This window comes from Leucopleurus acutus, assembly GCF_964270905.1.
Source record: "Leucopleurus acutus genome assembly, chromosome: 12".
NCBI classification, from domain to species: Eukaryota; Metazoa; Chordata; class Mammalia; order Artiodactyla; family Delphinidae; genus Leucopleurus; species Leucopleurus acutus.
In genome coordinates this window covers 32,419,837-32,446,515 of record NC_139154.1, presented here as the reverse complement: position 1 = coordinate 32,446,515, position 26,679 = coordinate 32,419,837, and positions in this window count along the sequence as shown.

Genomic DNA, 26,679 nt, shown 5'->3' with positions numbered 1-26,679 from the left:
AGTATACCGGGGCAGAGATGGTGGGACAGTTGAAAATGGTAAATTCAATGCTCATACAATAAACATTCTCCACCCTCAATTAGCCAACCAATGCAGAAATGACCACTCTCTTCGAGGATAATCCTAGAAAATAATTTAGACAGAAATAGCTACGAGATGAACCGAGATAGAGCCACAGAAATTGTCATGAATGCTCACCAAAAGAGTGGAATTCCCAACATGTAAGCATAATACCCTAAAAGAATCCAGAGCCCCATCAAATAGAAACATTAAAAATGTTTTCAATGAAAACATGGAGCAAGTATGTTTTCCTGGTCTCTGTGGGTTTTCTAGGAAACCCCTCGGAGCACCTCTGTAAAGAGAAATTTAAACAGTGGATCACAGAATGGGACAGATGATCCATGGAAGTTGGTGGCAAAGCCAGCTAATGCCTTAGCTTCATGCACACTGCTGCATATAGATTTTACCTTCTGGTTCAGTAATTTTGATGGTAAATTCTATGTAGTTGCATTTTTCCTTGCCAACTCCCCTCAAAAAAAAAATGAACCTCAAAAGATGAATAAAAAAAGTGATCAAATACTATTCAACAGTTAAAATTAACAAAGAAGTGCTATATGCGTCAGTAGCAAAAATCTCTAGAGCATGTTGCTTTAGCAAAAAAAAAAAATACACATATATTGGAAGAAAATGCATATGTAATGTGATATCATCTATTAAAATTTTTCAAACTTAGAATTTTTTTTTAAAATTTGCATGATAAATAGTAACCCTTTAAACACTTGCCTAGGAGTATAAACTCTAAATGCATGTCAGTGATCATCTCTATGGGAGAATCAGGGAAAAGGAATCCAACTGCAGTACACAGGCACCTCGCCAGCTATGTAATGTTTATAAATACACACACACACACAAATCACCGTAGCAAATAGGCCTACGGTGGCCACATAATAAATTTAGGAATGGTGCATAGACGTTCATTATTTTATTCTCTGATTTTGTCAAAATGTTTATAATAGTTCCTAAAACGTGGTAAAGTAATTAAAGATTACTTTTAAGAAATGAAAAATGAGGTTTTACTGTAGTTGTTAAAAGAAGTATGAACAATTTTCTTCTGGTCCAAACTCTTTGCTGTCAGCTGCACTGCGATTGCAGCACACTGATCTGTGCACCACAGTGATGGGAGGCTGCCCCTTGCCTCCACAGAGCATATTTATCCACTAAGAGGAAACTGGGTAAATGTTTCTCTTGGATTAAAAGCTATATTTTAGCATGACCATCAAGGTTCATTGAGATCTAGCTCAAATCTCCTCTTTGTACACCAAGCCTGTCAACTGTCAATATCTATGACCTGCTCAGTCTCATGAAACTGGTCTCTGGCATCACAAACTGTCTTTGAAACTTCCATGCCTTAGTCTGAAATTCCACATCTTCTATTTTTTTTTTTTTGTCACCTGAGCCATTTATTCAATGGCAGGGCCATATTGTGCATTAGCCTTTTGGAAGAGACAGGGAAGGTGGGTTTTTCCATCTCAGTGCATCCCTCATTGTACAAATGGACATAGTGCACTTAGCTCAGTACACTCTAGTTATCTGCTTACTCACCTATCTGCTAGTCTACTCTCTCTGCTCTGAGGTCCTCATCAACAGGACCCTTATTTATCCATTTGGTCACAGGCTGGCCATATAATAATAGGTGATTATAAAAGGCTGAGCAAAGTAATGTTTGCATGAGATGTTGATTATGTTTTGATGACTATTCAAAAGGTGATAATCCTGGAGATTTACCATTCTATATATCACCAACAGGTATCAATTTATAAAATATGTGCACTTGAATGAGTTAAAGTACCAAGAACAACAGCTGTACATCACAAGTGCAATGATGCAGAAGTGTTGGTATTATTGGTCAGTCTGAGCTATGTTGTCATTTGTGCAAATCTGATTTTGGAATGCTAATCTGGAGACATGGAAAGCCGTAGAGGTGCCACCCTTGAATGTCCTACCTATTCATGGCTGTGTGAGAAGCACAGTGATTCTAAGAGCAAGCTTTGGAGGCAAAGCTGGGTGAGGCTGGGAGATACTGATCCTCCCCCAACTCAGCTTCAACCAGTTCAGCTGTGATGCTAGTACTTACCTCCCAGAATTATTCTGAAGAAGATTGTGACAATGCAGGTGAAAGTCCTAGCATCAACATCACTCATAAGTGGAGGGTAAGGTGGCCAGACCACAGATCACTGTAATTCCACCAGCTGAAAGTGAAGAGAACACCTTGTAGCAGTAGTTACCTCAGGTGTGGACAAGTTCGTGTTTCTCCCCGTTATGGCCCAGAGGAAATAGTATTGAGCTTAGACTTATGGGTCTGGGTTCAAATTCTGGTTCTAACACAAATAGTGAGCCTTTTGCAGAGTCACTTAAACTCTGTTAGCCCAAATTTCTTCTATTATTAAATGAATGTAAGGTGATCTACTTCTCAGAGCGAATGTGAGACTTAGAATAAAAAATAGGTGTAAAGTACCCATAGTATTTCAATACACAGGTTACAGCTGAGATTTTACATTACGTGAGTATTAGAAAGTCGTCTTTTGCTGTTACTACTACTACAGATGAGCGAACAGATACTTATTAGCTACATTTTATGTGCATGGCACTGAGCTAGGAGCTAATGATGCAGGGGCAAACAATACAGATGTGTTCCTTGCCTAGCTGACTTTTAATCTATATACTAAGTACTGTATGTTTTAACTTACCCTACATCCATTTAATCCTTAAAGTAAATTAAAAAGTAAACATTATCTTACCTCTTGTATGGTAAGGAGACAGAAATCTAAACATATTACGCCAGACACAGACAACAATGCAACACGTTTATAAAGCCCATCGGAGTGCCTTGAGCATAATAGACACAAAATAAAATAGATGTCAAAATATGTACGGAGAATTCAGAGACAAATAAGAAAATCTGTTGGAGTTTTGTAAAGAGAAACTATTAAGAGTTTCCCCAAATCTGACATTAGGCATTACTGTCCATTACATCCATTTTTTAATTTCTTGGACATGGGACTCTATAGGCAGGAAGATAAGTGTTATTCTCTAAACCTAAATGAGTAAATGCTAGGAAGAGTGCCAAGTAATGGATATCCTGCCCATATTGGGACAAGGGTTGCATATGCTTTTACTCCAGCACCCAGAGCAGGTAAATGTAAACCTTCATTCATCAAACCAGCTTTTTGTCTACACCCCTGAAGCTTTCCAGAACTTGGCTGGCTAAGATCAGGGGGTGTGCATTTCACAGATGAACTCAGGGCTACTCAGTATGGTTAGTACTTTGGCCAGTGCTTTGGGGTAGAGGTGGGGGTCAGAAAATTCTCATTTGAGAAGAAAGCTGCAATTCTGGGGTGGGAGAGCAGAGGGAAGTGCATTCTTGGTGTCCCTGAGCTGTCAGCTGAAAGAGGCTCAATCTGTCACCCTCCCGCTGCATGTGGAGAGCTTTGAGCTGCTGGTCCACGCGAGCCCCTCGTAAGCCGGGAGGAAGAGCGAGCCTGCACCTCTCAGGGTGCCCTGCATTAGGCCGCACCTGGGACTGTGTAGGTGTGTTTTTCTCCTCTTGTTGATTTGGTTACCGAAAAGGGCTTTTGATGGAGACCACATCCTTTTACCGAGTATCAGGAAGGTTTATTAAAAGTGGCTCTGAGAACACAGTAAAACCCCCAACTATCTGATTCAAGGCACTTGCCTCACTTTCCTTTCTCTGTCACTGAGGTATAAACACACCTTCTGCCATCAGCTGTACTTTCCAGCTTGAAAGGAGATTTCAGAAAGTGAGATAAGATAAACATGCAAAGGCAGATAATAAATCAGAACATACATAGGATTCATTTTAAAAGATATGCTGAATTCTCACTCAAAGTATACGAAAGCATGTGCTGCTGGCTTACAAATATTGATTTTTTTAACCCATTCTATGGCAAGTAACAAGAATATACTATCTAAGATGGCAAGGAGCTTTCAAAGAGTCCTTCCCCTTAGTTTGAATGCCGTCATTACAGTGTGTGCTGGGGCTGCGACTGGACTTTTGCTTCCTCTCCCTTTACTTTATCGCCTTCCTCTCACCTCTGAGATATCAGTTTGGATGTCTCTTCCTGGTGGATGGTTTCCTAACAACTCTGTCTAAGGGAGGGGCTGTACTCGGGTCCTCAGGGACCCACTCTGTCTGCTAACTTGGCCATGAACCCTGTCACGCCGCCCAGACTCTCGTTGGTAATGCCCCATGGAGTAAGCCTGGTGAGGACAGAGACCATTTCATTCTTATTTATCAGTGTGTCCCAAACACCAGGCACACCACATGGCAGAGGGCAGGCTCTCAATGAATGCTTGCTAAAAGAACAATGTACAAATAAATCCATGAAGAAAAAGCTCCTCAGGGACCTTCAAGATGACAGAGGAGTAAGATGTGGAGATCACCTTCCTCCCCACAAATATATCAGAAATACATCTACATGTGGAACAACTCCTAAAGAACACCTACTGAATGCTGGCAGAAGACCTCAGACTTCCCAAAACGTAAGAAACTCACCACGTACCTGGGTAGGGCAAAAGAAAAAATAAAAAACAGAGACAAAAGGATAGGGACAGGACCTGCACCTCTGGGGGGGGGGAGCTGTGAAGGAAGAAAAGTTTCCACATGCTAGGAAGCCCCTTCACTGGTGGAGATGGAGGGTGGGCCGGGGGGAAACTTCGGAGCCACGGAGGAGAGCACAGCAACAGGGGTGCAGAGGGCAAAGTGGAGAGATTCCCACACAGAGGATCGGTGCTGACCAGCACTCACCAGCCCAAGAGGCTTGTCTACTCACCTGCCAGGGCAGGTGAGGGTTGGGAGCTGAGGCTCGGGTTTCAGAGGTCAGATCCCAAGGAGAGGACTGGGGTTGGCTGCGTGAACACAGCCTGAAGGGGGCTAGTGTGCCACAGCTAGCCGGGAGGGAGTACAGAAAGAAGTCTGGAACTGATTAAGAGGCAAGAGACCATTGTTTCAGGGTGCACAAGGAGAGGGGATTCAGAGCACCGCCTAAATGAGCTACAGAGACGGGCAGGTACCGCGGCTATCAGCGCAGATCCCAGAGACGGGCATGAGACGCTAAGGCTGCTGCTGCCACCACCAAGAAGCCTGTGTGCAAGCCCAGGTCACTGTCCACACCTCTCCTCCTGGGAGCCTGTGCAGCCTGCCACTGCCAGGCTCCCGTGATCCAGGGACAACTTCCCCAGGAGAACGCACGGCGCACCTCAGGCTGGTGCAATGTCATGCCAGCCTCTGCTGCCGCAGGCCCGCCCCGGATTCCATGCCCCTCCCTCCCCCAAGCCTGAGTGAGCCAGAGACCCCGAATCAGCTGCTCCTTTAACCCCCTCCTGTCTGGGTGGGAACAGACGCCCTCAGGCGACCTACATGCAGAGGCAGGTCCAAATCCAAAGCTGAACCCCAGGAGCTGTGCGAACAAAGAAGAGAAAGGGAAATCTCTCCCAGCGGCCTCAGGAGCAGCGTATTAAATCTCCACAATCAACTTGATGTGCCTGCATCTGTGGAATACCTGAATAGACAACGAATCATCCCAAATTGAGGTGCTGGACTTTGGGTACAACTGTACACTTGGGGTTTGCTTTCTGCATCTAATTTGTTTCTGGTTTTATGCTTATCTTTGCTTAGCATTTAGAGCTTATTATCATTGGTAGATTTATTTATTGATTTGGTTGCTCTCTTCCTTTTTTTAAATATATATATATATTTTTTTTTTCTTTTTCTCTTTTTGTGAGTGTGTATGTGTATGCTTCTTTGGGTGATTTTGTCTGTATAGCTTTGCTTTTACCATTTGTCCTAGGGTTTTATCTGTCTTTTTTTTTTTTTTTTTAGTACAGTTTTTAGCAATTGTTATCATTGGTGGATTTGTTTTTTGGTGTGATTGCTCTCTTCTTTCTTTCTTTCTTTCTTTTATTACTTATCTAACTTTTATTTTTAATATTTTTTTAATTTTAATAAATTTTATTTTTTCCTTCTTTCTTTCCTTCTGTCTTTCTTTCTTGCTTCCTTTCTTTCTTTTTTCTCCCTTTTCTTCTGAGCAGTGTGGCTAATAGGGTCTTGGTGCTCCAGACAGGTGTCAGGCATGAGCCTCTGGGGTGGGAGAGCCAAGTTCAGGACATTGTTCCACCAGACACTTCCCAGCTCCAAGTAATATCAAACGGCGAAAGCTCTCCCAGAGATCTCCTTCTCAACACTAAGGCCCAGCTACACTCAATGACCAGCAAGCTACAGTGCTGGACGCCCCATACCAAACAACTAGCAAGACAGGAACACATCTATTAGCAGAGAGGCTGCCTAAAATCATAATAAGGTCACAGACACCACAAACACACCACTGGATGCGGTCCTGCCCACCAGAAAGACAAGATCCAGCCTCACCTACCAGAACACAGGCAACAGTCCCCTCCACCAGGAAGCCTACACAACCCACTGAACCAACCTTAGCCAGTGGGGGCAGACACTAAAAACAACAGGAACTATGCACTTGCAGCCTGCAAAAAGGAGACACCAAACGTAATAAGTTAAGCAAAATGAGAAGACAGAAAAAACACACAGCAGATGAAGGAGCAAGATAAAAACCCACCAGACCTAACAAACAAAGAGGAAATAAACAGTCTACCTGAAAAAGAATTCAGAATAATGATAGTAGAGATGATCCAAAATCTTGGAAATAGAATGGAGAAAATACAAGAAATGTTTAATAAGGACCTAGAAAAACTAAAGAGCAAACAAACACTGATGATCAACAAAATAAATGAAATTAATGATTCTCTAGAAGGAATCAATAGCAGAATAACTGAGGCAGAAGAAAGGATAAGTGACCTTGAAGATGAAATATTAGAAATAACTACCCCAGAGCAGAATAAAGAAAAAAGAATGAAAAAAGAAATTGAGGACAGTCTCAGAGACCTCTGGACAACATTAAATGTACCAACAATCAAATGATAGGGGTCACAGAAGAAGAAGAAAAAAATAAAGGGACTGAGAAAATATTTGAAGAGATTATTGTTGAAAACTTCCCTAATATAGGAAAGGAAATAGTCAATAAAGTACAGGAAGCACAGAGAGTCCCATACAGGGTAAAGCCAAGCAGAAAGACATCAAGACAATATTAATCAAACTATCAAAAATTAAATAAAAAGAAAAAAAATTTAAAAGCAGCAAGGGAATCCCCATAAGGTTAATACCTGATCTTTCATCAGAATCTCTGAAAACCAAAAGGGAGTGGCAGGACATATTTAAAGTGATGAAAGGGAAGAAACTGCAACCAAGATTACTCTACCCAGCAAGGATTTCATTCAGATTTGAAGGAGAAATTAAAACCTTTAAAGACAAGCAAAAGCTAAAAGAATTCAGCATTAACAAACCAGCTTTACAACAAATGCTAAAGGAAGTTCTCTAGGCAGGAAACAGAAGGAAAAGCCCTACAATAACAAGCCGAAAATAATTTTAAAAATGGTAATAGGAACATACATATTGATAATTACCTTGAATGTAAATGGATTAAATGATATAACCAAAAGACACAGACTGGCTGAATAGATACAAAAACAAGACCCTTATATATGCTGTCTACAAGAGACCCACCTCAGGCCTAGGGACACATACAGACTGAAAGTGAGGGGAAAGAAAAACATATTCCATACAAATGGAAAACAAAAGAAAGTTGGAGTAGCAATTCTCATATCAGACAAAATAGACTTTAAAATAAAGACTATTACAAGAGACAAAGAAAGACACTACATAATGATCAAGGGATCAGTCCAAGAATAAGATCTAACAATTGTAAATATTTATGCACCCAGCATAGGAGCATCTTAATATGTAAGGCAAATGCTAACAGCCATAAAAGGGGAAATCAACAGCAACAAAATCATAGCAGGGGACTTTAACACCCCATCAATGGACAGATCATCCACAATGAAAATAAATAAGGAAACACAAGCTTTAAATGACACATTAAACAAGATGGACTTAATTGATATTTATAGGACATTCCCTCCAAAAACAACAGAATACACTTTCTTCTCAAGTGCTCATGGAACATTCTCCAGGATAGATCATAACTTGGGGCACAAATCAAGCCTTGGTAAATTTAAGAAAATTGAAATCGTATCAAGTATCTTTTCCAACCACAATGCTATGACACTAGATATCAATTACAGGGAAATATCTGTAAAAAACACAAACACATGGAGGCTAAACAATACATTACTAAATAACCAAGAGATCACTGAAGAAATCAAAGAGGAAATCAAAAAATACCTACAAACAAATGACAATGAAAACATGATGACCCAAAACCTATCGGATGCAGCAAAAGCAGTTCTAAGAGGAAAGTTTAGAACAATACAATCCTATCTCAAGAAACAAGAAACATCTCAAATAAACAAACTAACCTTACGCCTAAAGCAATTAGAGGAAGAAGAAGAAAAAAACCCAAAGTTAGCAGAAGGAAAGAAGTCATAAAGATCAGTCAGAAATAAATGAAAAAGAAATGAAGGAAACAATAGCAAAGATCAATAAAACTAAAAGCTGGTTCTTTGAGAAGATAAACAAAATTGATAAACTATTAGCGAGACTCATCAAGAAAAAAAGGAAGAAAACTCAAATCCATAGAATTAGAAATGAAAAAGGAGAATAACTGACACTGCATAAATACAAAGGATCATGAGAGATTACTACAAGCAACTCTATGCCAATAAAATGGGCAATCTGGAAGAAACGGAGAAATCCTTAGAAAACCACAACCTTCCAAAACTGAACCAGGAATAAATAGAAAATATAAACAGACTATTCACAAGCACTGAAATTGAAACTATGATTAGAAATCTGCCAACAAACAAAAGCCCAGGACCAGATTGCTTCACAGGCGAATTCCATCAAACACTTAGAGAAGAGCTAACACCTATCCTTCTCAAACTCTTCCAAAATATAGCAGAGTGAGGAAAACTCCCAAACTCATTCTAAGAGGCCACCATCACCCTGGTACCAAAACCAGACAACAATGTCACAAAAAAAGAAAACTACAGGCCAATATCATTGATGAATATAGATGCAAATATTCTCAACAAAATACTAGCAAACATAACCCAACAGTACATTAAAAGGATCATGCACCATGATCAACTGGGGTTTATCTCAGGAAGACAAGGATTCTTCAATAAATGCATATCAATCAATATGATAAACCAGATTAAAAAACTGAAGGAGAAAAACCATATGATCATCTCAATAGATGCAGAAAAAGTTTTTGACAAATATCATCACCCATTTATGATAAAAACCCTCCAGAGAGCAGGCATAGAAGGAACTTACCTCAACATAATTACAGTCATATATGACAAACCCACAGTGAACATCATTCTCAATATTGGAAAACTGAAACCATTTCCACTAAAATCATATACAAGACAAGGTTGCCCACTCTCAGCACTATTATTCAACATAGAATCAGAAGTTTTAGCCACAGCAATCAGAGAAGAAAAAGAAATAAATGGAAAGTTTTACTTTCCTTTTTCCTTCTTTTCCAAATTGGAAAAGAAGATGTAAAACTGTCCCTGTTTGCAGATGACATGATACTATACATAGAGAATCCTAAAGGTGCTACCAGAAAACTACTAGAGCTAATCAATGAATTTGGTAATGTAGCAGGATACAAAATCAATGCCCAGAAATCTCTTGCATTCCTATACACTAATGATGAAAAATCTGAAAGAGAAATTAAGGAAACAGTCCCATTTACCATTGCAACAAAAATAATAAAATACCTAGGAATAAACCTACCTAAGGAGACAAAAGGCCTGTATGGAGAGAACTGTAAGACACTGATGAAAGGAATTAAAGATGATACAAACAGATGGAGAGATATACCACGTTCTTGGATTGGAAGAATCAACATTGTGAAAATGACTATACGATCCAAAGCAATCTACAGATTCAGTGCAATCCCTATCAAACTACCAGTGGCATTTTCCACAGAACTAGAACAAAAAAATTCACAATCTGTATGGAAACACAAAAGACCCCAAATATCCAAAGCAATCTTGAGAAAGAAAAACAGATCTGGAGGAATCAGGCTCCCTAACTTCAGACTATACTATAAAGCTACAGTAATCAAGAGAGTATGGTACTGGCACAAAAACAGAAATATAGATCAATGTATCAGGATAGAAAGCCCAAAGATAAGCCCATTCAGATATGGTCACCTTACCTTTGATAAAGGAGGCAAGAATATACAATGGAGAAAAGACAGGCTCTTCAATAAGTGGTGCTGGGAAAATTGGACAGCTACATGTAAAATAATGAAATTAGAATAATTCCTAACACGATACACAAAAAAAAGCTCAAAATGGATTAAAGACCTAAATGTAAGGCCAGGTACTATAAAACTCTTAGAGGAAAACAGAGGCAGAACACTCTGTGACATAAATCACAGCAAGATCCTTTTTGACCCACCTCCTAGAGAAATGCAAATAAAAACAAAAATAAATAAATGGGACCTAATGAAACTTAAAAGACTTTTGCACAGCAAGGGAAACCATAAACAAGATGAAAAGGCAATCCTCAGAATGGGAGAAAATATTTGCAAAGGAAGCAACTGACAAAGGATTAATCTCAAAAATTTACAAGCAGCTCATGCAGCTCAGTACCAAAACAATAACCCAATCCAAAAATATGCAGAAGACATAAATAGACATTTCTCCAAAGAAGATACACAGATTGCCAACAAACACATAAAAGGATGCTCAACATCACTAATCATTAGAGAAATGCAAATCAAAACTTCAAAGAGGTATCACCTCACACCGGTCAGAATGGCCATCATCAAAAAATCTACAAACAATAAATGCTGGAGAGGGTGTGGAGAAAAGGGAACCCTCTTACACTGTTGGTGGGAATATAAATTGATACAGCCACTGTGGAGAACAGTATGGAAGCTCCTTAAAAAACTAAAAATAGAACTAACATATGACCCAGCATTTGCACTACTGGGCATATACCCTGATAAAACCACAATGCAAAAAGAGTTATTTACCACAATGTTCATTGCAGCACTATTTACAACAGCCAGGACATGGAAACAACCTAAGTGTCCATCAACAGAAGAATGGACAAAGAAGATGTGGTACATATATATAATGGAATATTACTGAGCCATAAAAAGAAACAAAATTGAGTTATTTGTAGTGAGGTGGATGGACCTAGAGTGTGTCATACAGAGTGAAGTAAGTCAGAAAGAGAAAAACAAATACCGTATGCTAACACATATATATGGAATCTTAAAAAAGAAAAAATGGTTCTGAAGAACCTAGGGGCAGGACAGGAATAAAGACATAGACATAGAGAATGGACTTGAGGACACAGAGAGGGGGAAAGATAAGCTGGGATGAAGTGAGAGAGTGGCATGGATATAGTTATGCTACCAAATGTAAAATCGATAGCTAGTGGGAAGCAGCCGCATAGCACAGGGAGATCAGCCCGGTGCTTTGTGTCCACCTAGAGGGGTGGGATAGGGAGGGTGGGAGGGAGACACAAGAGGGAGGAGATATGGGTATATATGTGTACGTATAGCTGATTCACTTTGTTATACAGCAGAAACTAACACACCATTGTAAAGCAATTATACTCCAATAATGATGTTAAAAAAAAAAGAAAAGAAAAAACCCCTCAACCTAGAAAACTTATTCTTGTGGTTGGGGATGGGGAGAAAAGAGACAGATATCAAAACAGTGATTTTAATATATGAGTGTAGAGGGATAAGGGGGCTTGTCTACTCATGATGGGGCAGTTGCAGGAAGGTACTCTGCTGGTCTTTACTTGATGGAGAAGACAGGCTGGAGACGCTTGCTGGGGTGGGTGGGGAAGGGAATGACACATGGGGCAGGTTGGGTGGCAAGAGGGTAGGAGAGTGTTCTAAACAGAGGGTATAGTACATGTGACCACGGGAAGGAGCAAAGACTGTGGGAATTCTGTAGCTACAGTTTTGTCATGTTTCCATTTTAGCCTCAAGCAGCCAACCGTGGTGATAAGGTATACTACATAATGCAGTATGAATTAAGAGGTCTAGTATCAATTGCCCAGACCACTGGCAAAATGGAAGAGGCAGAACAGTAACACACAGCCATGGCACTTACCAGCTATGAGGAACTGAGCAAGTTATAAGCCTCCATTTCCTTATCTTTAGAATGGGCTTGATAATTCCTACTTTGAAAGACCTGCTTTAAAGATTAAATTAGGAAAGAAATGTAAGTCCTAGCATCATGAAGTAGGTGCTCAGTAAATGTCCTTTTTCTTCTTATTTCCACACCTCTTTCCCCCCTTTCCTTCTGTAATTCTAGTCACATTCCCTCCCTCAATCATTCTTGGTGCTGTTTCTTCCCTTTTGCTTTGCTGTAAGGTCCAGACTGAGCCTGCTGTGGAGTGAGTCAGATCCCTCCTGGCTCTGGAGTCTGTCTGAGGTCCTGACCGTAAGCAATCTCCTTCTCAGTCCCCACCCTGGAAAGTCTGCATGGTTGTCCCACTGGTTTGCTGGTCCCAAATGCCATTTCACCTCCTGAGATGCTGCATATGCTTCCCCAGCTCCATCTCTGAATTATACATTTTTATTTTTCCTGAGCCTAACACTTAATAGAGGTTGAACAAGTGCTTTCTGCTGATGAAAGAGCCTTTTTCAAACCAGAATTACAGAACAATTACAGGACGAAGGTTGGCTGCCCTTTCTGTGAGGGTTAATTGTTAATTGAGCCACCAGAGAGCATGGTGTGTTGATCCTCTCAAGTCAATGGGGAAGAAAAGTCCCAGCAGCATAAACATTTTTGCTTTTTAAAAAGTTATTTTTTAAGGGAAAAGACTTTTGGAAAACGTCATTGTTTGGAATAAGCTAAGACATTAAACAAACACAGCTGAGTCATTTTAAATTAATAAAGAACAGAAATAGGCAGGGACACCCACATTTGTAAATCATCTAGTCTGTGTTCAGCACTTTGCCTTCCATATATTATCTCATTTAATCAATATTCATCAGATGTTCTACAGAAGAGATCTATTTCATAAATACAATGACAATTTATCCTGAAGTAATATCAGCTGCTACAAAAACACTTTTTATGAGGAATTAAATAGCCAACAAAATGAAACATTCATTGTATTAATGAGGTTTTGTAATATAATGTTGAATAACCCTCAAATCTCAGTGGTTGAACCCACAAAGGTTTATTTTTTGCTCATGTTATATATTGGCTGAGGTCAGCTACTGCTCTGTCATTTCTTCATTCCAGGACCCAGGCTGAAGGAGCAGTTCCAATCTGGGATGTGGCAATCTCCTGGCAGAGGGGAAATGCCACAGTCACACCGTGACTTGGCTCTCAAGCTTCTGCTTGGACAGGCCCATGTCACTTTTGCAAGTGTTTCATTAGCCAAAGCAAATCATGTGACTGAGCCCATGTGAACGGGACAATGAGAACACTCTTCCCATGGGGAGGGAGGGAGAGGTCTCTGTGAGCCACAGAGCAGAGAATATGTATTCTCCTTTGACAGAGGAGGGAAGTGAAAAATGTGAAATTATATTAAATCTTATGGCTGATGTTAAAAGTCTCCTTTCAGGGCTTCCCTGGTGGCGCAGTGGTTGAGAGTCCACCTGACGATGCAGGGGACATGGGTTCGTGCCCCGGTCCAGGAAGATCCCACATGCCGCGGAGCGGCTGGGGCCGTGAGCCATGGCCGCTGGGCCTGTGCGTCCGGAGCCTGTGCTCCGCAATGGGAGAGACCACAACAGTGAAAGGCCCGCGTACCGCAAGAAAAAAAAAAGTCTCCTTTCAGCTGGTAAAAACCACATGCCATCAAGTTCTACAAACTACGACTTTCTCTGCTCCTATCAACTTTGCATTCCCCAATGCCCAGATAAAAGGCAATACAAATTTGTCAGGAGAAAGTTATGGAGAGCCTGAATTAAAACAATGACATGGGAAAGAAGGGAAAAGAATGGATTTGAGAAATATTTAAGATCTGTAGTGATCAATAAAAATTCATAGTGGTGAAATTAGTAGGAATCCAAGGTTTGGGGCTTGTTTACTAGTCATTTGGATATGGAAGGTTTACACTTTAGGGAAACTAGGTTGCCAATAATTCTTTGCTGGTTGATTGGATTTTGGACCACCTCACTATTTACTGGTATTCCCACAAGAATGGACCATTTCAATAAAGGGGCATATGGCAGTCACTTTGCAGTCCATATTCTCATAAAAGCTGTAATCACTGGCATCATTCAGGAGACAGTAATCACGAATGGACACAGGCAGGTGGGGAAGCTCCTTGTTCTCAGCATCATACAGGTAAACCTGAACGTGAACTCCATCAAATCCAGGACCATTAGACAGCAGTCTAATAGCTGCATAAAAATGCCTAATCTCTCCTTAGAGAATGATGTTTCAATCTTACCAAAGGTACTAATATCTCAAAGTCAAAACAGTAGGCAGGAATTTGGAGTTTTAAATAGTGCAGAAACAGATTTTCTAATTTTACTTCCAACATATGTTAAATTTGGATTAAAAAGTAATAATAGCATAGCATAGATTAGAATTGCATTCAGGGTTTGTCAAGGCAGTTCTTTTCCTTTTTTTGCCCCCCTAATTTTTCCCCTAATTATAATTTGCTAACATTTCTTATAATAATGAAACCAGTAGAGAGCTAAGCATTTGCTCAAGTGAAAGTTGAGTTTTCTATTGATTTCCCTAGAGAAAAGAATGTCCCCAAATGGGTCATGTTTGCCACAAAGGTTGAGAGGTATTTTAAAGTCCCAGAGCTGAGACAGTCCTGGGGAAGAGAATGCGGTAGTGATTTCGATTTCATTTAGAATAGTGGTAGAGCCACAGCCTACCAAATAGGATAATGAGGCATTGTTTTATAAAACTAAGCAGAAGGACTGAAGTCTACTCCAAAATCTATCAGAAATGGGTAATTCACTTAAAAGCACTCTATCGGGGTCTCCTACATCAGACAAGGCTCTATGTTAGGTGTTGTGGGTGCTTACAGAGAGCTGAGACAGAAGCTCTGTCCTCAAGAGGCAAATTATTTAGTTCAGAAGGCAAAGCATATAAAACAACAAAAAAGATCTTCATATCTGGTAGAACTAGGTAAGTCCCAAAGGATATTTTTAGGGGATTATATGCTCATTCCTCAAATATTTTGGGAGACCTACTAGGTCCAAGCACTGTGTCCTATACTTGGGATACAAAATAAAATAGGCAGAGCCCCTGTGTCACATAGAGGCATGCAATCATAGTTCAACAAGATGTTGTTAACACAGAGGCATAAATGGAATACTAGTAATGTGTATAGCATATGTTTTGATAACAGAATGAACAGGATTTTGTTTCTGCCTTACCAATTACTGTTGTGATAACCACAAGCTTACATTTCCTGGGATTTATTTTTCTTGTTTACAAAATTCAGAATGGTTTACTTACTTCAAAGAGCTAGTCTAACAATATAATAAGATTGCACACATGAAATTCAGGCGTAAGTCAACATACCTAACAGAAATTGCATATGGCAGCCACAGTACTATTTCCATGGGAACCAAAGAAGAGAGAAATCCTCTCTTTGTGCCCGGTGAAGTCAAAGCATGATGAAAATAAAAACAGCATCACACACACACAAAATGGGTTTGGAGGGCATTTTTCCCCTTCAACTTCCTTGTAAAGTCCTATTTTATCCCTTAAAACTCATGGTAAGCATTTCCTTAATATGAGAAAGCTTTCTTCCAAGAATAGTTAATTTCCTCCTCCTTTTTCTCTCTACCGGACATAAGTCTATTGTATCATGTATCACACCACAGTGCTAGGCAGTTAAACTATTTCTGTCCTATTAACCTGTAATATTTTTGAAGGAAGAAACCTACCCTTTGTTATCCTTTTGTCTCTCGCTTCTGGCTCAACTTAGCATAATATGATGCTTGTTGAATAAACAATGAAGGAGCTGGACTATCAGTGAACTTTTGGGTTCCAGAGGAAAGAAGGGATCACAGGAGGAATAAGCACTGGCAACATGTCTCTTTCTGCTTTAGGAAGTGCATGACACTGGCACTGAAAAATACAGGCACACTCTCTGCCCATGAAAGCTGCTCCCCTCAAAGTTACGTATTGAATCAAGTATGAGTTAGTTGATCCTTACCTTGCAGCATGCTAGTCTTACAAACAGTTTTGATCCCGCCACCGTTCTTGAAACCATCTATATAGGATCAAATACAAACTACTTACTGTCTTTTCTGAAGTCTTTCCCAAACTTATGCTGACATATTTTCACTCTTTTCACCTAAGGCTCTTCCCACAGGTCTCCTGCCCTTCATACCTTCCCTGTGGTTCCCAAAATGGCTCCTGTACTTTCAAGTGCAAATTTATGTCACAGGCATGAAAAAGCTACTCTGCCTTCTGGGCCTATTTGGTCTTCAAAATCCATTTCAAACAAAAAGTCTAAAAAAGTTCTTCCTTGTAGAATTAGCCACACCCTTCCTTCAGCTGCCAAAGACTTTTTTTTGGCATGTGTAATATTGCTTCTTTCAAGGGTGGGTACATCAACTATGCTATCAGTTATTTGAGGGAGAACATAGTGTTTTGTTTTTTATTTACACCAGTGCCTAATGAATGCATGGCTCCAATTAGATGCTCAAAAATGTTGGAAGAAAGGAAAAATAGAAAGGCAAAAGGATGAAAGAAACAAGGCAGGAATAGAGAAAAATGGATGGAAGGAGAGAAGAAACAAAGGACCATTTGAGGAAACCTGACATGAATCTTTGATAATAACAATAGCATTGGTATAATTTTATTGTAGTATAGTAACTATTGTGTATTGAGTACCCACTGTGTGGCAGGCACTATGCTAGAGATTTTATATACATCATCTCATTTTCTGGATGTGGCTCCCTTAATCTGATGGATTTCTAAGTTTGGAATTTACATCTCCATACACTTTTCATAAATTTTAAGGACAAACTCAACGAGCAGAGAAGTCTTAAAAGTTAAATAATTAATAAATTGGTCATTACATGTCTTATAATTTCTATCAGGTCCTATAGACGGGTCTTCTACATTTAGATAAATAAATGTTGACTAAATAAATGTAAGGAACACTATACTGAGTCTCTGATTTACAGAAATGGTTACCTCTTTTCTAGGACTCAGAGCATCCATGTTATCTATTCCAAGATCCCCATGGTACCAGTTGTGATAGCATGTCTACAAGACAGCTGTTTATGTCTGATTTTGTCCCCTCAGCGAATTACTTCTCTGGGGTACATTTCTGGAAGTAAAGTTGTTGTCTAAAATGTATGAACATCTTTAATGCTTTTATGTATAAATTGAAGTTAGCTTCCACAAAAGTTTTACCTAGAGTGAATACATAGAGAGTTTGTTCACACTCACAAATCCTTAGCACTTTTAATTACTAACAATAATGATTTATTTATTTTAACATTATTCTTTCCTAATCAGCTAGATACTAATTATACCTCATTGCATTTTTCCTCTTGTCAGATGAACAATGTTTATATCTGTTGATCATTTGTATTTCTCATTATGAATTATTTTTATATGCTTTATCTATATTTATATAATTGTACTTCTGTTTTCATATATACATGTAAAACTGTTTTTCTTCGACGTGTACTTTGTAATTTTTTTTCACCCCTTGCTATTTAACTTTGCTTATGGTACTCTTGACATATAGATGGCTTTAAAAAATATAATCAGATCTATCACGCTGCATTTGGTGCTATGCTTACAAATGGTAAATCAATTTAATTTCAGATCCAGTGATGGGAAAAGCTATGCCAGGGAAGAATTATGAAATATTTCTTTTTGAGATGAAATCTTTAGCTCTTTACATGTCAGATTGTGACAAGGTATGGTGATTGGAAAGTGCTCAGGAGACGTGAGTTAGTGATGGAAGCCATGCTGAGCAGCAAGGTGTGTTCAAGGTTACGCTCAAACATCAGACCCAACAGGAGTGAAGCCAGCTACTCTGACTTCTACTACAGAAATCCACTGACCCTTAACTATACTTGGGCACCTTGCCTTTTCTCTGGGAAAGCACCACACAAAACATTAGACTTAACATATTAAAATTGACATTTCCAAAGAATACAGTTTGTTTAAATAAAATGCATTCTACCAGTACCTCCAAGGAGAGACAGTATGGACCTGGAACTTTGGAAACCTGGCAGTAGTTTTGATTTTGCTTGACTTTGGGCCTCAGATTATTTTATTTCTCAACAAAGAGTTAAAACCTAACCATCCCTAGAATCTTAATCTATAAACTTTCCAAAGTTTATGTTTTCCATAGTCTTAAATACATACGGTGCAATAACACTTCCTTGTGATCTCGGAGAATGAAGGACAAGGGCCTTGGGTTATCCCTCTGCAGGTCTCTCTGCCTTTCCTGAAATGTCTCTCTCTGTGTAGATGGCATGAGTGTGGATGGGAAAAAGTGGGCTTTGGAGCCAGAATAATTTGAAACTTCCTCTGCCTCTTACGACCTTGAGAAGTTGCCCAGACTTTTCTTTGAAGCTCTCTTTTATCTGAGGCAAGGATGTTGTTATGACAAAGTAAAATTGAGAAAAGTCAGATGCTTGGCACATGGTAGAACCTAAGTAATGCACCTTGAGATGCAACCTTGACAAAATGGAAAGAACGTGGAAAGACATGGAATTTACTGCTTACCCTACCCTCTTGGCCTCAGGCTTTGCACTTATAAATTTGAGTAAAATAATATCTATCTTGTAGGAATGCTATGATGAGTGAAGGAGATTATGTACATTTCTCATAAATCCCAAATGGACTCTAAGGCCTGCTATATCATCCTATTGCATTTTCCTAATTCATTTGCTTCCTCACTCACCAAAACAGCAATATCATACTTCTACTTTTTAATCTAACCTTCAACAATAAGCTGTCCCCTTCTTTACTCCCAAATAATAACCTTACTTCTTATTCCATTGATGAAGCAGAAATCATTCATGAGAACAATATCGTCTTTCTGAAATCCAAACTACTGACTTATGGCATTGGCCCCCATATCCTGCCTTCTCCATTTTTTACCCTGGATTTTACCATAAATGACCTTTCATCCCTGATATTTAAGGGCAACTCCTCCAAGTGTTCACTCAATCAGATTCCCAAATGCCTAATGAAAGATTTTGCTTCTTTATTCAACCCTTTTTTTCTGAAGCATCAGTATTCTTCATTCTAATGGATATTCCCATCAGCACTTGTGGTGTAGTGCTAAGATGCCTCCCATCACGTACACAAACATTCCTACAATTCTCTGCTTGCCTTTACCACGAACCACCTAGGATGGGCTGTCTATAACCTTTGTCTGCATTTTCTGTCTAGTCAAGGCTACTAGTAACATACTAACCCAGGCTTATATCATATCTGGGTTAGAGATGAAATACACATTCCTTCCTACCAGGTCGCCATGCTTTTATGTTTTCCTTCTTGCAATCTATGCTAAAACAAACAAGAAACAGAAAATAATCTTTTAATTTTTCAGTTTTAAAAAATTTCTAATTGTGGTAAAATACATATAACATAAAATTTACCATCTTAACCATTTTTATGTATACAGTGAAGTAGGGCTAAATACATTCTTATTGTTGCGCAACCATCACCATAGTCTAAATATTCTCAGAACTTTTTCACCATCCCAGACTGAAACTCTGTACCCATTAAACAAGTCTTCATTTACCCCTCCCCCCAGCCCCTGTCTGCTTTCTGCCTCTATGAATTTGACTGCTCTAGGGACCTTATATAAGTGGAAACACAATGTTTTTTTGTTTTGTTTCGTTTTGTTTTGTGACTGGCTTATTTCACTTAGCACGTTGTCCTTAAGGTTCATCTGTTGCAGTTGTGTCAGAGGTGCCTTTCTTTTTAAGGATGAATAATATTCCATTATATGTATCTACCATATTTTGTTTACTTACCTGTTGTTGGGCAGTTGGTTTGTTTCACCTTTGGGCTATTGTGAATAATGCTGCTACGAACGTGAAGACACAAATATCTCCTCGACACCTCACATTCAGTTCTTTCAGGTACACACCCAGAAGTGGAATTGCTGGATCGTATGGTCATGCCATTTCTAAGCTTTTGAGAAAACGTCCTACTATTTTTCATGGTGGCTGCACCGTTTTACATTCCTACCAACAGTGCACAAGGGTTCCACTTCCCCCATCCTCACCTACAGGAAATGACCATTTAAAAAGGTGAACTAGACCAAAGCACCCTTCTGTTAAAATATTGCTAAAAAAATTCTTATATATTGGTATAGGAGAATTCTCATATTGGTATATGAGAATTTTTTTAGCAATGTTTTAACCGGAGGGTGCTTTGGTCTAATTAGATCTAATTTACTATGTTCCACAGGACCTTTATGATCTTCCCTTTGCTCACATATCCATCCTTGGTTCCAAGTATCCTCTCTCTTTCCTTTTTCACCACACTCAAGGCATACTGTTCTTGCTTGTAATCTTCAATACTTCTCCCTCCTGTTACACTCAAGATCTTTACCCTCACTATGTTTTCTAGCTGGATGCTCTTCTCCAAAACCTTCATTTACTCACGTTTCAGCTCAAATGTTTCACTTCTACCTAAAATACTGGCCCTTATCCTTGCCGTGCTATAGTTTCTTCCTAGCAATTACCAATATCAGAAAGTACTTATTTAGAGAAAGATTCTGTGTTGTTTATCTTCCTCACTAGAATAAAAGCTTCAGGAGAATAGGAACACTTTTCATTTAAATATCACTGTATATTCTACTCCTGGAAGAGTGCCTGGCCTAGAGTAGACTTGATGAATATACGTTTTATAATGAAAAAATACACTTAAATAATACATGGTAACACTTTTAAATAAGAAGAAAATGGCAATGATGATGGTTTTATTATGACGATAATGGTTCAAGCTATTCACAACCTACCATTTCTTTGGATAACCAAGGAATGATTGCCATGTCTGTACCTCCATTTTGAATAGGGGAAATAAAACCAAGATAACACAAAGTAGGAACAAATTTCTCTAGAATTATGCAATTCCTATTTAAATAAACTGAGGTAAGCATGGGATCTGAAATAGATGAGGATTTACAATCTTAATATTGAGGAAATCATAGTCACCTCTGAATGATTGTAGCCAAGGAAAACTACATCTATTTCAGCAGAGGACTAGAGCAGGGCTATGAGTTACAGGGTTGCCCCCAGCAGCCCTGGATCTGATGCACAGGCTACCTGATGAAACCCAGTTGAGGTGATGATTGTCAAAGCACAGGGCACATCCAAAGGAAGAGGCTGAGAGCAGTGATGCCACACGTCACTTCCAGGCCTATGCAGGTGCAAGCTGGACAACTTGATTTTGATTGCTTTTTCACTCTAATTGTCAGTAAATAAAATCGTAAAATTAAGGATCTGGAATACCTGAGGTAGTAACACAAAATTAAGCACTGATATGTTCCTCTCCTTGTCCCACACCCTTTTTATATCAAAATCAGGTGGACAACATCTTGGTCAGACCAAAAGAACATACAAAGGTGGTCCAAGAATACATCACACTGATCAGAGAAAGCATGAAAGGAAGAGGAAAAAAATCAACCCATAGCTCATTAATAAATAAGCATGTGTGGTGTATACTTGACAAAAATGACTATAACAATTCCTGTCCTAATTTCATTTTTGTCAGTTTTTACATTTCTAACTTATATGGAAAAGTTAAGACAGCTCAATGAAATACAATTCTTATCTTCATGGAGAAGGTGATTTCTTAAAGCATAACTATTTCACATTCAGTTTTTGACATCATATTACGTATAATTCAGCTGGTGACATAAGACCCTTATAACACTTTTGGCAGCTTCTCCCCTAGCTGCATGTTGCCCCACCATTCCAGCAGGGATTTAATTGAACAAGCATCCCTTGAACTCCTACTAATACGTGAGGCAACTTCCTGGGGTGCATAGGGCATGTAAAGACCCCTAAAGAACTTTGATGACCTCACACAATGAATCCTGGAGATAAATAGTCAAAAAACATTAAATGGATATTTATGCATATATTTCCTTTGTCCTCTTCCTTTTCCTCTAGAGGTCTGTACACCCCATTACTGAGACCTTTGTTGGAATGATAGGAAGTTTCCTTGCCAGCAGAAAACCACAGAAGCTGGTAAGGCTGGATTGATTTAAAATAAAATAAAGAGAGGCTCATTCAGTTGGCAATGTCCACACCTTGAGGCTTCCCCTCTGCTGGAAACACAGCAATTTTAAATAAGAGACAGAAAGTGGAACTTTGAGAACCTAGAGATAAGGTGGGGACAGAAGAACATGTCACACATCAGAAATGCTATGATAATCTCAAAGAAAAAAATAAATATTGCATCCATGAGAAGAGGGTATACCATATCTACACATGTAGAAGTGGATGCTGTTTATACTTTAGCAAGGATAAGGAATACCACACACACACACACACACACACACACACACACTTAAATATTAATGGATGAGAATATAAAGAAAAGCTAGAAAGTAAAACAACAACAAATATAAATAGATTCAATGGGGAGAAAAGATAAAATAATAAGATTAATCTACAAAGTCAAAGTTGAGGGGCTGTATAAAACTTTTGCTCTTGTATTCAGTGTAGTAGCTTGAAGAAGACCGATACTTTTATTAAGAAACACTAAAAAGTCTGAGTTTCAAAAAAATAAATTATTTGAAGGCATCAGAGAACTACAAGTAAACAAGACTGAAGGAAGGGAGAAAATTTCCACAGTGGATAAACCCAAAGAGAAAATCTGACATTTTAAAGTCACTTTCTTTCTGGACACTTATTTGTTATTTCTTTGCTAGGGCAATACAAATTAAAATCATAGTAATATACCTATATGCATAGAGTTACATATGTACTGTTAAAAAAAAACTGATCACACCAAGTTTTGTTTTGTTTTGTTTTTTGTTTTTGCGCTACGCAGGCCTCTCACTGTTGTGGCCTCTCCTGTTGCGGAGCACAGGCTCCAGACGCGCAGGCTCAGCGGCCATGGCTCACGGGCCCAGCCGCTCCGCGGCATGTGGGATTTTCCCGACCAGGGCACGAACCCACGTCCCCTGCATCAGCAGGTGGACTCTCAACCACTGTGCCACCAGGGAAGCCCAGGACATTATTTTTTTAATTTACTTTATTTATTTAAGAAATATTTTTTGGATGCCTGCTTAACCACATTTAAAATCCAGAAAACTTTCTACATTACATTATTTATTTGCATACACTTTATTTAAGGACTTTAAAAGTAAATTCTTCGCAAAGATATGTATATGTGCATATATATATATGTTATATATATGTATATGTTTATATATATGTTATTTATATTTATTTATTTATATATATATATATATATATATATATAAACCTTTAGATATATCACTAGGGAATGACTACATAAGGTACAGTTTCTGACCTCATGGAGCTAACATTCTAAGAAGATGAAACAATTAGATATAACATGACAATTGGCAAAATAGTATTGTATATAATTTAATAGATCAAGTGGTCCTAAATAATGAGTTAATGATCCAGCATTATGAATATTATGCTTTTTGTTGTTTTTGGTGGTGTTGTTTAATAGACTTTATTTTCAAAGGACATTATTTAAAACAGGAAAAGAATACTGTGGCTATCAAGCCACACAGAGTCACAGAAGAAGCCTTAAGTGCATATTGTTAGGTGAAAGAAGCCAGTAAGAAAAGGCTACATACTGTTTGAATCCAAATATATGACATTCTGGAAGAAGGCAGAAATGGAGACACTTAAAACGGTCAGTGTTTGTCAGAATCTGGAGGGCTGGTGGTGAGGAGGGAGAGGGAGGAATACGTATAGCACAGGACATGTTTAGCGCAGTAAAACTATTCTATATGATACTGTAATGAGGTATACATGATATTATGCAATTCAGCAAACTCACAGAATATAAAACGCAAAGAGGGAACCCTAATGTAAACTATGGGCTTTAATAATAAAGTATCAATATATGTTCATCAAGTGTAACAAATGTGCCACACCAACACAAGACGCTAATAACAGGGGAAATAGGGGCCAGGGTGTGTGGGCGCGAAAGTATATGGGAACTCTCTGTTGTTGTTCAATTATTCTGTAAATTTAAAACTTCTCTAAGAAATAATGTCTCTTAATGAAGAAAAACAACTAGTGAGTGAGTTGAGACACTCTCAACATGATAATAATGATTTATTTTAGGTTTTTTGAAGTGACCCTCTGCAGTACAGTTTGAGGACTGGGAAGATGGTGCCTCTGTCATCTTCTTTATTTGGTAAGAAGGCATAGTAATTTGAGTTTTGTCTTTATTAAAAGGTTTGGCATTAGACATAATTTTGAGCTCTCTGTGATTTGTACTGTGTTTCTTCAACATACAAAACTACTATAATTGCTAGGAATGTCAAGATGAGATAAAAACAGTTAAATGCAAAGCCAGTCAAATAAGAATGGTCTGCATCCAAAGTCTATCTACATTTTTGTTTCTTGAATTTAATCATACCATTGACTCTTATGTAGCATATGTCTTACTATAAGACTGATTTTGATCAAATCTATTGTTTTGTTTTGGTTTTGATGTGGTGACTTGATCCTCGATTCTATCCATTCTTTCCACTGAAGTGATCCAAGCCTCTGCTTCTGATTACAACATGTAATTGTAGCCCAGCAAGTGATTTGGTCAATAAGGGTTTTTTTACTTCAATGAAAATTTATGTTTTTCCAGTAAAAGTCATTGCAATGGAAAAATTATATTGTTATTGGGTATCCATATGGATTTACAGGATTGAGGATAAAGTTATGGAATAATAGTTTCCTTTGTGAACTGATTGATCTACAATTGTTTAAACATTTTATGGTCTAAGAAATGTTCTATATTTTGGCTAAACCATCTTTAATAAAACCACCTCCTTCTGCAGTAAGTTCAATGTTTTTGAATCCAAATATGTGCAGCAGAAGATATTTATCTATCTGATACATTTCTTGTATGATACAGACAGACAGAAAAGGGAGAGCATATGAAATCTTTGTCTTATAAATCCCCATGATTCTCTAAAGGAATTCAAATAAATTCAACCAGTATTTATTGAATGCCTACTTACTGCCTGTTACTACTCTGAGCTTTACAAAGCGAATGGACATAGAGTCCATAGTTACTGCCCTCACGCAGCATATATTCAATTGGAGGAGGGTAGACAATATAATAGTCCCTTGGTATCCACAGGGGATTGGTTTCAGGACCCCCCGTGGATACCAAAAGCCATGGTTATTCAAGTCCCTTACGGTCAGCTCTCTGCATCCTCAGCTCCAAATCTGTGGATCCAGAGGGCCACCTGTATTGTTATTGAAAAAAAAAATTGTGTGTAAGAAGCCCCACATGGTTCAAACATTTTTTCAGGGGTCACTTGTACACATACATAACCACGAATATCTTTAAAGATAAGGGCTACAATAAGAAGAAAGAACATTCGTGGGAAAGAGGATAACTGAGGGTGAAGCGCTATGGCCTCCCGGGAGACAACATTTAAGTAGAGATCAGAATGATGAGGGGCTGTTGTAGAAAACTGGAAATATTCTTACTCGTAAACTAATGTGTTAGCTTCCCACTGCTTCACGGACGCTGGAAGAAGGCACGTGACTCCAAGGTCAAAGATGGAGGACAATTTGTTATTCACAAAGTTATCTAAACCAAAGAATCAACATTTTTGAAGCTATTTCCTCAAGCCACGATTTTCACAGGGAGGGGCAAAGAAAAGCAGATGGTACCTGAATAACAGTGGGTTGCATTGTAGGACAGAAACTCTGAGCTTAGGCAGCCCCAATTTGTATAATAGGCAGTAAAAATGCCCGATCTTACCGTCTCTATCTTCCAAATATTTACTACGCAAGGATCCTTGAAAAGATATTCTGGAACAAAGTGTAATTGGCTCCTTGCTTACAAGATGTGTGAAAATGTGAGAGATCCATGAAAAATTGATTCCTGATAGTAGCTGCCCCTCAGTTCTACATAGTCTTGAATTCTGGCCAGTTTTCCCAAGAGTATTCCATTCTATCAGCTACCCAGATTAATCTTACTGACAGAGTCTGGGATCAAATCCAGTCAATTTGCTTCCTATATTGTCTAATTACTACTACTACTACTACTACTACTACTACTACTACTACTACTACTACTATTGACACTAAGAACAAGACTCCAAGTAGCAAAATAAGGCCAGCTTACAGCACAGAGCTCAAACATGCCTCATGATATCACAAATACAACCAGTAGAACATTCTGTGAACCGCCAGTCTACCTTAGAAAACCAGTTTCCTAAAAAGAGTTCTTAGAAAACTCTTCTTAAGTTTCTGCATTGATCTTTCTACTCAACCGAGGCATTAATATAGGTATAGGAGAACATCTTGGTAATCGCACAAACCCTGCCTTAGTCTGCAAGGAAGAAGGTAATGGAAATTGTATCATCAGTAACACCCTTGGTCAGTAAGTTGGGACTGACTTGAAAGCCTTCCAGGGCTGAAGTAATGT